Genomic DNA, 12726 nt, shown 5'->3' on the forward strand with positions numbered 1-12726 from the left:
ACAATTCCCTCAATAGCATGGGCCCACCGTCAAAATCAATCTCCGAATGGAAAAAGGTGACTATCAATGCAATGTGGCTATGGAATGTGCCATAATTTATACAGCCATTGCTTACAGGTTTGGATTGATCAAAAACGATACGTACGAAACAAGGCTGTCGAAAATACCAAAAATAGAAAAAAGACCGGTGGAGAACCTTGCAAGCAACATGTTTTTTCTGTATTAGAACAGTCAATTTTGGATATAACTGCATCAGTAGCAGCTGCGGAAGGTGTCGAAGATGGAAGCCTTTTGGTTTGAATGCAACGAAATCAACTAGTAAGCAACGTGAAAATAACAGTAGTGATGAAGACAACAGCTCTAGTGAGGACTCTGAAGTGGAATGTAGTTGCATGGACAATAGCTTGGACGAAAACAGCACCGAAACTGCCGGTGACACGCAAAGGGAAAGTGCTTTGCCTGCACAAAAAACCAGCCAACAAACTCGCAAAAAAATTAACCCTTTGGAGCTATTAAACATTGAACTAGATGTTCAAAAAGAAATGAATGACAACGTCAGAAAGGGCTTGGAAATCCAGCGTCATCACTATACTGAAATAGAAGGCCTCTTAAAGGAATTAAACCAAGGCCTCGAAAACTTTCAAAATATTCAAAACAGTTTACTAAAGGAAACAAAACGCCACAATTCGGAACTTGAACGGCTCAGAAAAATTTAAGTTGACCGTAAACTCATACTTATAAACAGCCAAATCGAGGTTCAAAATTTGAAAATACTAGCTGCAAAGAAAAGCTTAGGCATTAGTTAGAATGTTTCGAACGTTTTTGTAAAAAAAATGAATTTTATGTACTTTATTTTTTCAAATTGGTAAAGCAAGATTAACAAAAAAGCCGCTTTTCAGCTAATACGAATCAGACATTTCTTTGAAGAGTGTCATTCAATTATAAAAACATTTTGTCATAAATTTAACTAAGGCAATTGCCTATATTTGCTCTAATACGTTTAGCCTCATTGAGGTATGATGAATGCGATTCAGATTCTTCAAACTGCACTTGTTCAGAAATTTCCGGTCCAGAAGCTATATTTGAAATAAAAGGTGTGTCATCGCACCGATACTTTAAGCATATATTGTGCAACGCGCAACAGACATTAGTAATTTGAGCTGCTTTCTTAGGCGAATAATGTAGCTCCCTGGCTCCTAGTACACACCTCCATCTATTTTTTAAGACGCCATTGGTCCTTTTCACAATGTTACGTCCACGTGCATGAACCTCATTAAATTTGCTTTCTGTGGAGCCCTCTTCCGCTGATCTGTGGGGTGTTAGCAACCAAGGCTCCAGTGGATATCCAGCGTCGCCTATGAACAAAATTTGATTTTGGGACTTACAGATTTCATAAAAATTTTACCTAGCAGCCAAACATTTCTAGTGCCTAGCGAGTAATCCTGCTCTATTGAAACCCTCAATTCACTTGTATTCCAAATTAATGAGTCATGGCAGGCTCCAGCGTGTGTAGCATCAACGTATCTTATTGCCATTTTGTTATCACATACCTGCAGATAAAATTATTAACATGCGTAAAAGCATACACAAATTTTACCAATCTACCAGCAAAACATTCATACTATAGTAACTCTTTCTGTTATAAAATAAGTGTTTATTATTCCTAGGGCCTATAATTCTAACGTGTGTGCCATCTATGCAGCCAATAATGCCTGGGATAATAAATTGGTGATGAAAATTCAAAGCAATTTCGCGCATTTCGTCTTTAGTAGGCCATTTTATCCACTGATTGCAAAGGCACTCCTCAAAAACATTCAATACTTCAGACAAGACGTGGCTAAAACTTGACTGCGATAAGCCAACATCCACTTGCCTCCCTACTCCTTTTTGGTATGCTCCTTCACCAAAAAATCTTACATCCAACAAATATTTGAACGCCGGCTTATTTATTCTATAAAATTGGTGAAAGCTATGTATAAATAGTTAAAACGCGATTATTTATTTGGTTTACGAGTATAATTATTTGCATGTTTACCTTGCATTGGGTAATTCAAGGCGATTACACTTGTCGCGTAATATCCTCCTGGACACTCGTTCAGCCAATTGCTGACTGGTATTAGTTTCTTCTTCAATTAAACAAAGGCAAGTAAGCACTAATCATTACAATTTTAATATTTAACGCAAAAATAAAAATGTTTGACTACACAACAGCAATTATTTCTGCAAAAATTTGTAAACAAAACATGAGTGATGTTCACAATAGCATATTCGAAATTCGAATAAAAGGATTGATTCACATGAAATGAACGATACGAATTTTTTGCTCATGGGAAATAAAAAATTCATGGGATTGATTTATTCACAAGAAGTTTACAATAAGGCTGATTAAGTTATTTACTAAGGAACAAACTTATCCTTATTTATCAAATTATATTTCTTATTATTTTTCTCCTATTTTTTCGTTATTTATTTCTTTAATTGTTGGATTATGTAATCCTTTATTTGTAATTTTCTTTTAATTTAGGAATCTTATTTTTTTTGTGTTGTACTAGATTGATAGTTGCTGGTTAATCTTCTAATTCTAATTATGCCTTATTAGGAGGCTTACGGGCTGTTGCTCACACTATTTCGTATGAAGTTGGCATAACTTTATTTTTATTATCTTTTGTAACGCGTTTTTCAGTAAGAGCGCTTCAACTTTTGAACTTTTTTGAATAAAACACAAACGGTTTGACTTTTTTAACTAATTTTTTTTTTTTATTATCGAGTTTGAACATATACATTTAAGTATGAAATTCGATTTCTTTTGCATGACCACCGCGTGCACGTTTTACGAAGTCCAATCGTTGAACCCAATTTTCGATCACTCTTTTGCATAAATCGGCCGAAATTCCAGCAATTTAGCGTTCAATATTGGCTCTGAGCTCACAAATCGTCGCCGGCTTTTTACTGTAGACCAATGACTTCACATAACCCCAAAGAAAATAGTCTAGAGGCGTCAAATCACACGAGCGCGGCGGCCATTCGACCGGTCCATTTCTGGAAATAATGCGCTCATCGAACTAACTCTTCAACAAATCAATTGTAGCGTGTGCTGTGTGGCTTGTGGCCCCGTCCTGTTGAAACCACATGTCGTCTAAGTCCATACCATACTATTGCGGCCAAAAATAATCGTTTATCATGTCGCGGTATCGATTTCCATTCACAGTAACGTGGCGATCGTTCTCGTCAAAGAAAAAATATGGGCCAATTACGCCGCCGGCATGTAAATCGCACCAAACAGTGATTTTTTCGGGATGTAACGGTGCCTCATGAATCACGTGTGGATTGCTTTCTGCCCAGTAACGCATATTTTGCTTGTTGCCAAAGCCATTGAGCCAAAAGTGAGCTTTATCACTGAAGATGATTTTTTGGAAAAAAGTAGTCTTAAAGAAGCAGCAACAGAACGATTATTTTCATAAAAAATTTGCACGAATGTAGCGGGAGCAGGCTTCTTCTTCTTAATTGGCGCGATAACCGCTTACGCGATTTTGGCCGAGTTTAACAAAGCGCGCCAGTCGTTTCTTTCTCGTGCTAACCGGCGCCAGTTGGACACACCAAGTGAAGCCAAGTCCTTCTCCACCTGATCTTTCCAACGCAGTGGAGGCCGCCCTCTTCCTCTGCTACCACCAGCTGGTACCGCATCGAATACTTTCAAAGCCGGAGCGTTTGTATCCATTCGGACGACATGACCCAGCCAACGTAGCCGCTAAATTTTTATTCGCTGCGCTATGTCTATGTCGTCGTAAAGTTCATACAGCTCATCGTTCCATCGTCTACGATATTCGCCGTTATCAACGTGCAAAGGTCAAAAATCTTACGCAGAATCTTTCTCTCGAACACTCCAAGCGTCGCTTCATCGGATGTTGTCATCGTCCAAGCTTCTGCGCCATACGTTAGGACGGGCATGATGAGAGTCTTGTAGAGTGTTAGTTTTGTTCGTCGAGAGAGGACTTTACTACTCAGTTGCCTACTTAGTCCAAAGTAGCACTTGTTGGCAAGAGAGATTCTACGTTGGATTTCAAGGCTGACATTGTTATCGGTGTTAATGCTGGTTCCTAAATAGACGAAGTCTTTTACAACCTCGAAATTATAACTGTCTACAGTGACGTGGGTGCCGATACGCGAGTGCGCCGACTGTTTGTTTGAAGACAGAAGGTACTTCATTTTGTCCTCGTTCACCACCAAACCCATTCGCTTTGCCTCTTTATCCAGTTTGGAGAAGGCAGAACTAACAGCGCGGTTGTTAAGGCCGATAATGTCAATATCATCGGCATACGCCAGCAATTGTACGCTCTTATAAAAAATTGTGCCTGAGCGATTAAGTTCTGCGGCTCGTACGATGCTCTCCAACATCAGGTTAAAGAAGTCACACGACAGCGAGTCACCCTGTCTGAAACCTCGTTTGGTATCAAACGGCTCGGAGAGGTCCTTCCCAATTCTGACGGCGCTACTGGTGTTGAGCAACGTCATCTTACATAGCCGTATTAGTTTTGTGGGGATACCAAATTCAGACATCGCGGCATACAGGTAACTCCTTTCCGTACTGTCGAATGCAGCTTTGAAATCGACGAAAAGGTGGTGTGTGTCGATTCTCCTTTCATGGGTCTTTTCCAAGATTTGGCGTATTGAGAATATTTGGTCGATGGTAGACTTTCCAGGTCTGAAGCCACACTGATAAGGTCCAATCAGTTGGTTGACGGTGGGCTTCAGCCTTTCACACAATACGCTCGCTAGAACCTTATAGGCGATATTTAGAAGACTAATCCCGCGGTAATTGGCACAAATTGCAGGATCGCCCTTCTTATGGATTGGGCAGAGCACACTTAACTTCCATTGTTCGTGGATGCCGGTTTGTTGGGCAGTGCTCTCCGAGAGCAGGAGTGAGAGTCGAGTGGCGAATCTTCTGGCTGTCTGTTGTGATTGCAGCTTTTCGATGTCGAACATTCTTTGCGTAGGTAGATGCACGTTTTTTGCTGCACAGAGGCGGGTGCGCAGTTTGGCTGCAACAAGGTAGTGATCCGAGTCAATGTTGGGTCCTCGGATCGTACGTACATCTAATACACTAGAAGCGTGTCTTCCATCTATCACAACATGATCGATCTGGTTTCGTGTTTTTCGATCAGGAGACAGCCAGGTGGCTTGGTGAATCTTCTTATGCTGGAATCTGGTGCTGCAGACTACCATGTTTCGGGCCCCGGCGAAGTCGATCAGCCTCTGTCCGTTACCGGATGTTTCGTTGTGCAGGCTGAATTTTCCGACTGTGGGACCAAAAATTCCCTCCTTGCCCACCCTGGCGTTGAAGTCGCCAAGCACGATTTTTATGTCGTGGCGGGGGCAGCGCTCATAGGAACGTTCCAGGCGCTCGTAGAAAGAATCTTTGGTCGCATCGTCCTTCTCTTCCGTCGGGGCGTGGGCGCAAATTAGCGATATGTTAAAAAAACGTGCTTTGATGCGGATTGTTGCGAGACGCTCGTCCACCGGAGTGAACGACAGTACTTGGCGACGAAGTCTCTCTCCCACAACAAATCCGACACCGAATTTGCGCTCCTTTACATGGCAGCTGTAGTAGACGTCGCAAGGCCCTATGGTTTTCTTTCCTTGCCCCGTCCATCGCATCTCTTGGATGGCAGTGATGTCAGCCTTTACTCTCACGAGGACATCAACCAGCCGGGCAGAGGCACCTTCCCCATTAAGGGACCGGACATTCCAGGTGCATGCCCTCAAATCATAGTCCTTAGTTCGTTTGCAGGGGTCGTCATCAGTATAGGGAGGTCTCATCCGAGGCTTTTTTAAAGTTTTCATTGGGGGGGATTTTTAAGTGGCGGGTCCCAAACCCAACGCACAACCAGCTATCCTGGAATGTTTCGCCTTCTCACTTTAGCTCACTCCCGAACGGGTGTTCGGAAGCTACCCAGAGGATACGTGGGCTAATCCCGGCCGTTGTGAGCTGCTTGAACCATATGCAGAAGAATCGTCCTGGCCATTCCCAAGTGAATGGCGATCAGTAACTTTCCCCACTTGCGTGGACTTCTACACATGGAACCATTCTCCAGGAGCAGGCTACAGTGGTCGTAATGCCACTGCCAAACACACACATAACGCTCTTCATCGCGGAGGTGCGTTGTCCACGAAGACTGGGACCACGAAAGCGTCGAGAGCACAAACATTGCTGAGGAAGAGGCTCTTCTGTGTTCTCCGGCTGGGATGCTGCTTCAGATAGTAAGAACAGGCCGAGGATCAAGCCTGATAGAGAGAAGCTGAATGCCAAAGCTCGATACAAGGCCGCGGTCAAAGTTTGTGACTGATTTGGCAGCAAGTCCAACCTGACGAAGCAAGAGGAGGAACGGTTGGCTTGGGCCAGAGAGAAGATCACAAATGGTCGGGCCTTCTACGCAGCAAAACCAATGTTCGCAGCCTCCAATCCGAAGTATTTGAACAAAATCGAAGAAGAGCTGGCCATCAAGAGGCAGCGTTCTGCGGATAGCGAGGCCTCAGTGCCATTGAAAAAGCAGAAGCACAGGCACGAGATGGCTTAACCGAAAAATGGAGACGAAAGACCTACGACGTCGAAAGCAGCAGCAGCGGCCAGTGAAATTGCCAAAAGGCACCTCATAGTGGCACTTACTGACCGTAGTGACCAGCTGGGGTGAATGTCGCAGGAACGGTTGAAGGTAGTGGAAATGAAGCTACTGGAAACCCTGTTTACGAAAATGGACGCAGAGCCGAACGCATCCATGCCAGCATTCGGCGGAGCAGGGTGGTTCAGCGGCGTCAAAATTATAAAATGTAAGGATGACTCCACGGTCACATGTCTAAAGGAAGCAGTACAAACGCTTCAAGGCCTGTGGGAGGGGCATCACTAGAAATTGTGAAAGCGCAACCCAGCAGATGACAGCCACACAACGCTCGCTGCGGGGGAGGTAGAAAAGGATCTCAGTATAGAAGAGATCCTGGAAACCTCTCTCAATATAAAGGAAGTGGAGATAAACCTCCACAAAAGTAAGAACGCCTCAGCCGAGCTCCTGCTCAACATAGAGGAAGTCGGCTACAATGTGGCTCTAGTCCAGGAACCATGTATCGCATCGGGCAACATAGTCTCCGGTCTAAAGTCACACAACTACAACACATACATCCCAATTGCAAAAAAAAGGTAAGAACAGCGATAATGGGTAGTACAGTCTGGGGTAGTACAGACATAAACGACCGAGGTGAGTCACTATTTAACTATATTCTTAACATATGTGGGACCAGCCTCGAAGAATGTACTTGATTTAACACTCTACACAAGCAAGCATGTTATGGTACAGGAATGGGAAGTGTTGAGTAGGCCCTCTCTGATCACAGATACATAAGCATTCAGGTTATATTCCGGGACTTGTATAGGGATATACTATCAAAAAAAGTCAAGTCACACGTCGCACTTGAGAAAGGGGTTGAAGTGTTTGCAACTACTCTTGTCAAAGCCTTTAAAAGATCCCGCCCTTCAACACGTAATAGACGCAAGGTGAAGCCTCCTTGGTGGAACAAGGAATTAGGAGCACAAAGGCGTAGGGTACATGAATTCTATAGGTTAGCCAAAGTTGCTGACAATGAGTTCTGTTTGAAAGAGTATAAAGATCTGCTAAAATTATACAAGAAAGAGATACGTTAAACCAAGAGAGAATCTTGGAAAGACTCCTGTAGCAGCATGGAAGACACTAATGATGTGGCTAGACTTAGGTAACTGTTATCCAAGAATCCGTCTATACCAAGAACAATACGAAAAATTAACGGGGAGTGGGCTGACAGCTGTGAGGTCTCTCTAGAAGACCTAGTCAGCACACATTTTTCAGGGTGTGCGGACACTGTAGATCTCGAACCTAGAGGAGATATTGTGCAAGAAATCCCGACGAACGTAATTACGACCAACAAGATAGAATGGTCGATACAAAGTTTCGACCGATGTAAATCTCCAAGACTGGATGGATTCTTCCCAGCCATGCGCCAAAAGGTAAGCCATCTTGTGGTACCATGGTTAAGAACGATATTCAGGGGATGCCTGAGGTTCAGCTACGTTCCTGTATTGTGGAGAGAAGCGAGAGTTGTGTTTATTCCAAAAGCGGGAAAAAGCAACCCTCTCTACTCAAAGGAATACAGACCCATTAGACTGACCTCATTTTTCCTGAAAATATTAGAGAAGATTCTAGACACATACATTAGAGACACAATTGCGCCGTGCGAATTATCTAAGGCGCAGCATGCTTACTAAAGCAGATCTACTGAAACTGCACTTCCCTCACTTGTACTAAACATAGAAAAGGCGTTAGAATATATGCTGCTCTAGGAGTATTTCTAGATATATACGTGACAAAAGATGCTATTTTAAAAAGCATAGAGTTACTTAATGTGCAACCCGCGGTTTATCTATGGATAAGGGCTATTAGCTAGCAGAAAGATAAGAGCGGAGTGGAACTATGCAAGCGTCACCAAATATGCATGAAGAGGTACTCTGCAAGGTGGGGTACTATAGCCACTATTATGGTTACTTGTAGCAAATGAAATGCTCAAGAAACTTGACGGAGGGGCACCAAAACTAGTGGCATATGCCGACGACATAGCTATAGTAGTTACGGGAAAGTAGCTGGACACCATCAGTAATGTGATGAACAACACACTCAAGACGGTACACCAATGGACAGCTCGCGCAGGGCTAGGGATAAACGCGGGAAAAACGGACATGGTCTTTTTTACCAGGAAGTACAAGGTCCCGGCGAGGAACCTCCCGAAGCTAGGCAACAACGAACTACTTCTTAAAGATCATGCGAGGTACCTCGGGATAATACTGGGCAGAAAATTGCTGTAGAAGCACAACGTTTTAGGAGAGGGTGAAAAATGCCAATAATGCATTGTATGCATGTAAAAGAATGCTGGGCGTTATTTGGGGTCTATCACCCTCTCTGATGCACTGGTGCTGCACGGCAGTAGTTAGACCGATATTGCTATCGAACGTGTCCCCAGGTGGCGGATAGGGGAACGCTCAGCAGATATGCAGGGTAGGGGGGAAATAAAATACCACTCGCGGACCAAAACAGGCAACCCAAAAAATTCCAGAAGCGTCTGACTCATATTGAGCGGCTCTCTGGTCAGCGTCTGTTCTCCACGTAAGGAGTGGCTGTACTAATCGCTAAACGCGAACAACGGCTGGGGCTTTGAATCTCTGTTACCTGAGTATGCGGAGTGAAATCTTGCAAAATGGGTTTCAGAAGGGTTCACAGCCTCTTCCGCCCCTTTCAAACATGGCAGGTCTCACAAAGCGCTCAAAGCGCGTAGTCTTCAGTGACCACGTAGGTTGGGTTGAGATGGCTCCCCATTAATTCCGGCTTGAATTCGGCCAAAGTCAACCCTCGCATGGCCCTCCCTGTTTACATTGATAACTATGGGACTTACGGTAACTACGTACACGCGCGGAGATAGCGGATGTAAGTTGGGGCCCATATAGCATGAACAAATTTATCATTACAAACAAAAACTCAAAAACCCTCAATGATGGGACGCACGTACCCGATGTAAACAGAAATGTTCACTCGCCGACAGGTGAAGCTGCAAACGCATTTAAGAGGAGCTCTGTGATTAGACGGTCTCCTCCCCAAGCAGCAGCAACTATAGAAAATACAAAGGAGAATGAATCACCCATGCCCACCGGTAGTCAGCGTCGCGGAAACAGAATAACAGCGTAATCAAGTAGTATCATCGGTGTCTTGGTCGGGACGCCAACATCACATCTCGACAAAAATGATTCTACAGAACAGCCACAACAGAAAGAAAAACAGAAGACGGACAATGAAGTGCAAGGCATTGCCACAGCGCCCAAACCAAATGCGTTGTATGAGCTTGTCGAACGCTTAGGCAATGAGATAGATGACCTCCTATCATACGTCGAACCACGCAAAAATGTCCATGGTGACATTAGGAGCATGTGCAGCATTATAAAGCGCACCCATACCGACGTGATCACAAAGCTTGAAGCCGAAGAGCGCAAGGCTCTGACAATTTCTGTCCCAGTACAGAAAGCAGCAAGCGTAGCCCTAAGAGGCGCGGTTCTGTCAGCAAAAAGGCTGAGAGAAAAGGTTAGCCCGAAAGCCACTGCAGCGCAGGCAACAACCAAGTCCCCATCTGCGAAAAAAAGAAAGAATGACAGCAATAATCTTCTTTCTCAAAATACGGAAACTATGGGGTCAAACGATGAGTGGACAAAAGTACGGAAAAAACCTTCAAGGAAAAGAAATGGTGGCAAATCCATCCGAACTAGGTCAGATGCGATCGTAATCGAGAAAAAGTCAAAGGATGTGACACATGCGGACATGCTACGAAAGGTAAAAAATAGCGTAGAATTCAAGGATCTTGGTGAAAAGGTGAAAACCATGCGACCAACCCAAAAAGGAGGACTGCTTATTGAGCTCAAGAGAAGCAAGGACGTCGAAACAGCAAGCTATCACACAGCTTCTGAAAATTCTCTAAAGGATGTCGCTACCGTGAATTTAAAAACTCACACCATTACAATTCAATGCAAAGGACTTATCCCTGGCCTGACCACGAACGAAGAGGTTTTAAGCGCAATCGCAGAACAGGCACAAGTGAAAAAGCCAGATGAAAGCTCAATTAAGAGTAGGCGCAACATCCATGGGGGCGCAGAATCGGTCTACATATTACTCCACGCAGATGACGCCAAAAAGGTACTGACGCTTGGAAACGTTAAAGTGGGATGGATTCGCAGTCGCGTCACAGAAGTTATATCGCCAAAAAGATGCTATAAATGCTGGGCGTATGACCATATTTCGAATGCATGCAGGGAACAGGACCGCACGAAACTATGTAGGCGGTGCGGCATAGAAGGGCATCAAGCTGCATCATGCACAAACGCTGCAAAATGCGCATTATGCGAGGGCCCACACGCGGCCGGAAGTGGGAAATGTCCCCGCTATCAAGAGGCGGTGCCCAAAATAAAAACATGAAGGTACTCCAACTGAGTACCAACCACTGCCGAGAAGCCCATGACCTACTTTGGCAAAACGCTGCAGAAAACAATATAGATGTGGTGCTAATATCGGAACCCTTCAAAAATACTGACCCTGATAACTGGGTAGTAGATTCGGGGAAGCAGACGGCGATTTGGGTGATGAGTGATAAACTTCCCCAATCCAAGATTATCACCCCTAGTAGCGGATATACATGGCTGAAACTAGAGGGCATCTACTACGTAAGCTGCTATGCACCACCGAGTTGGTCACTTGAGGCGTTTTAGCGCATGATGACTGCTATAGAAGTTGAGCTAAGAGGTAAGCGCCCAATACTCATCACAGGAGATTTCAACGCATGGTCAAGAACGTGGGGGAGCGCATACACAACTCAAAGAGGGCGGTTAGTGGAAGAAACCTTCGCGGACCTTGTCTTGCTAAACACCCCCGGAATATACACGTTTGATTGTAGCAGAGGGCGCTCCATAATTGACTTAGCCTTTGCAGACTGTGTAACGGTGAGAAGTATCAAATGGAGAGTAGACGAATCTATATACACGCATAGTGATCATCTAGCTATAGTTATTGAAATAGGCGGGGAGACGCAGCAGTTTGTGAAATCAAAGTGGCAGCAAAAATGGAAACGAACGGCACTCGACCCCATAGCGTTTAAATCTGTTTGGGAGAACGCCTCCCTTTCCTGCGAGGGTGCAGAAAGTATGGCGGAACAAATGGCCGCACATATATTGTATATTATATTATATTATTATATCTTATTACATCTTATTATACTATATTGTTCAAACCATAAGATTAATATTTGTCCTGTGTGGCAACATTGCATATGAAATGTCATCCACTACTTTGTACATTTTTGAGTTTATAAGTTTTAATTAAACCTTTGAGACAATCAGCTGCGCGTTTAATTTAAGAAAACTGATTCTCTGTAACATATATTATATTATATTATATTACATTATATTAAATATATTATTGTATATTATATTATATTATATTATATTATATTATATTATATTATATTATATTATATTATATTATATTATATTATATTATATTATATTATATTATATTATATTATATTATATTATATTATATTATATTATATTATATTATATTATATTATATTATATTATATTATATTATATTATATTATATTATATTATATTATATTATATTCTATTATATTATATTATATTATATTATATTATATTATATTATATTATATTATATTATATTATATTATATTATATTATATTATATTATATTATATTATATTATATTATATTATATTATATTATATTATATTATATTATATTATATTATATTATATTATATTATATTATATTATATTATATTATATTATATTATATTATATTATATTATATTATATTATATTATATTATATTATATTATATTATATTATATTATATTATATTATATTATATTATATTATATTATATTATATTATATTATATTATATTATATTATATTATTATATTATATTATATTATATTATATTATATTATATTATATTATATTACATTATATTATATTATATTATATTATATTATATTATATTATATTATATTATATTATATTATATTATATTATATATTATTATATTATATTATTATTATATTATATTAAATTATATTATCATCATCATCAT

Source organism: Anastrepha obliqua, chromosome 6 (assembly GCF_027943255.1).
Source record: "Anastrepha obliqua isolate idAnaObli1 chromosome 6, idAnaObli1_1.0, whole genome shotgun sequence".
Classification (NCBI taxonomy): domain Eukaryota; kingdom Metazoa; phylum Arthropoda; class Insecta; order Diptera; family Tephritidae; genus Anastrepha; species Anastrepha obliqua.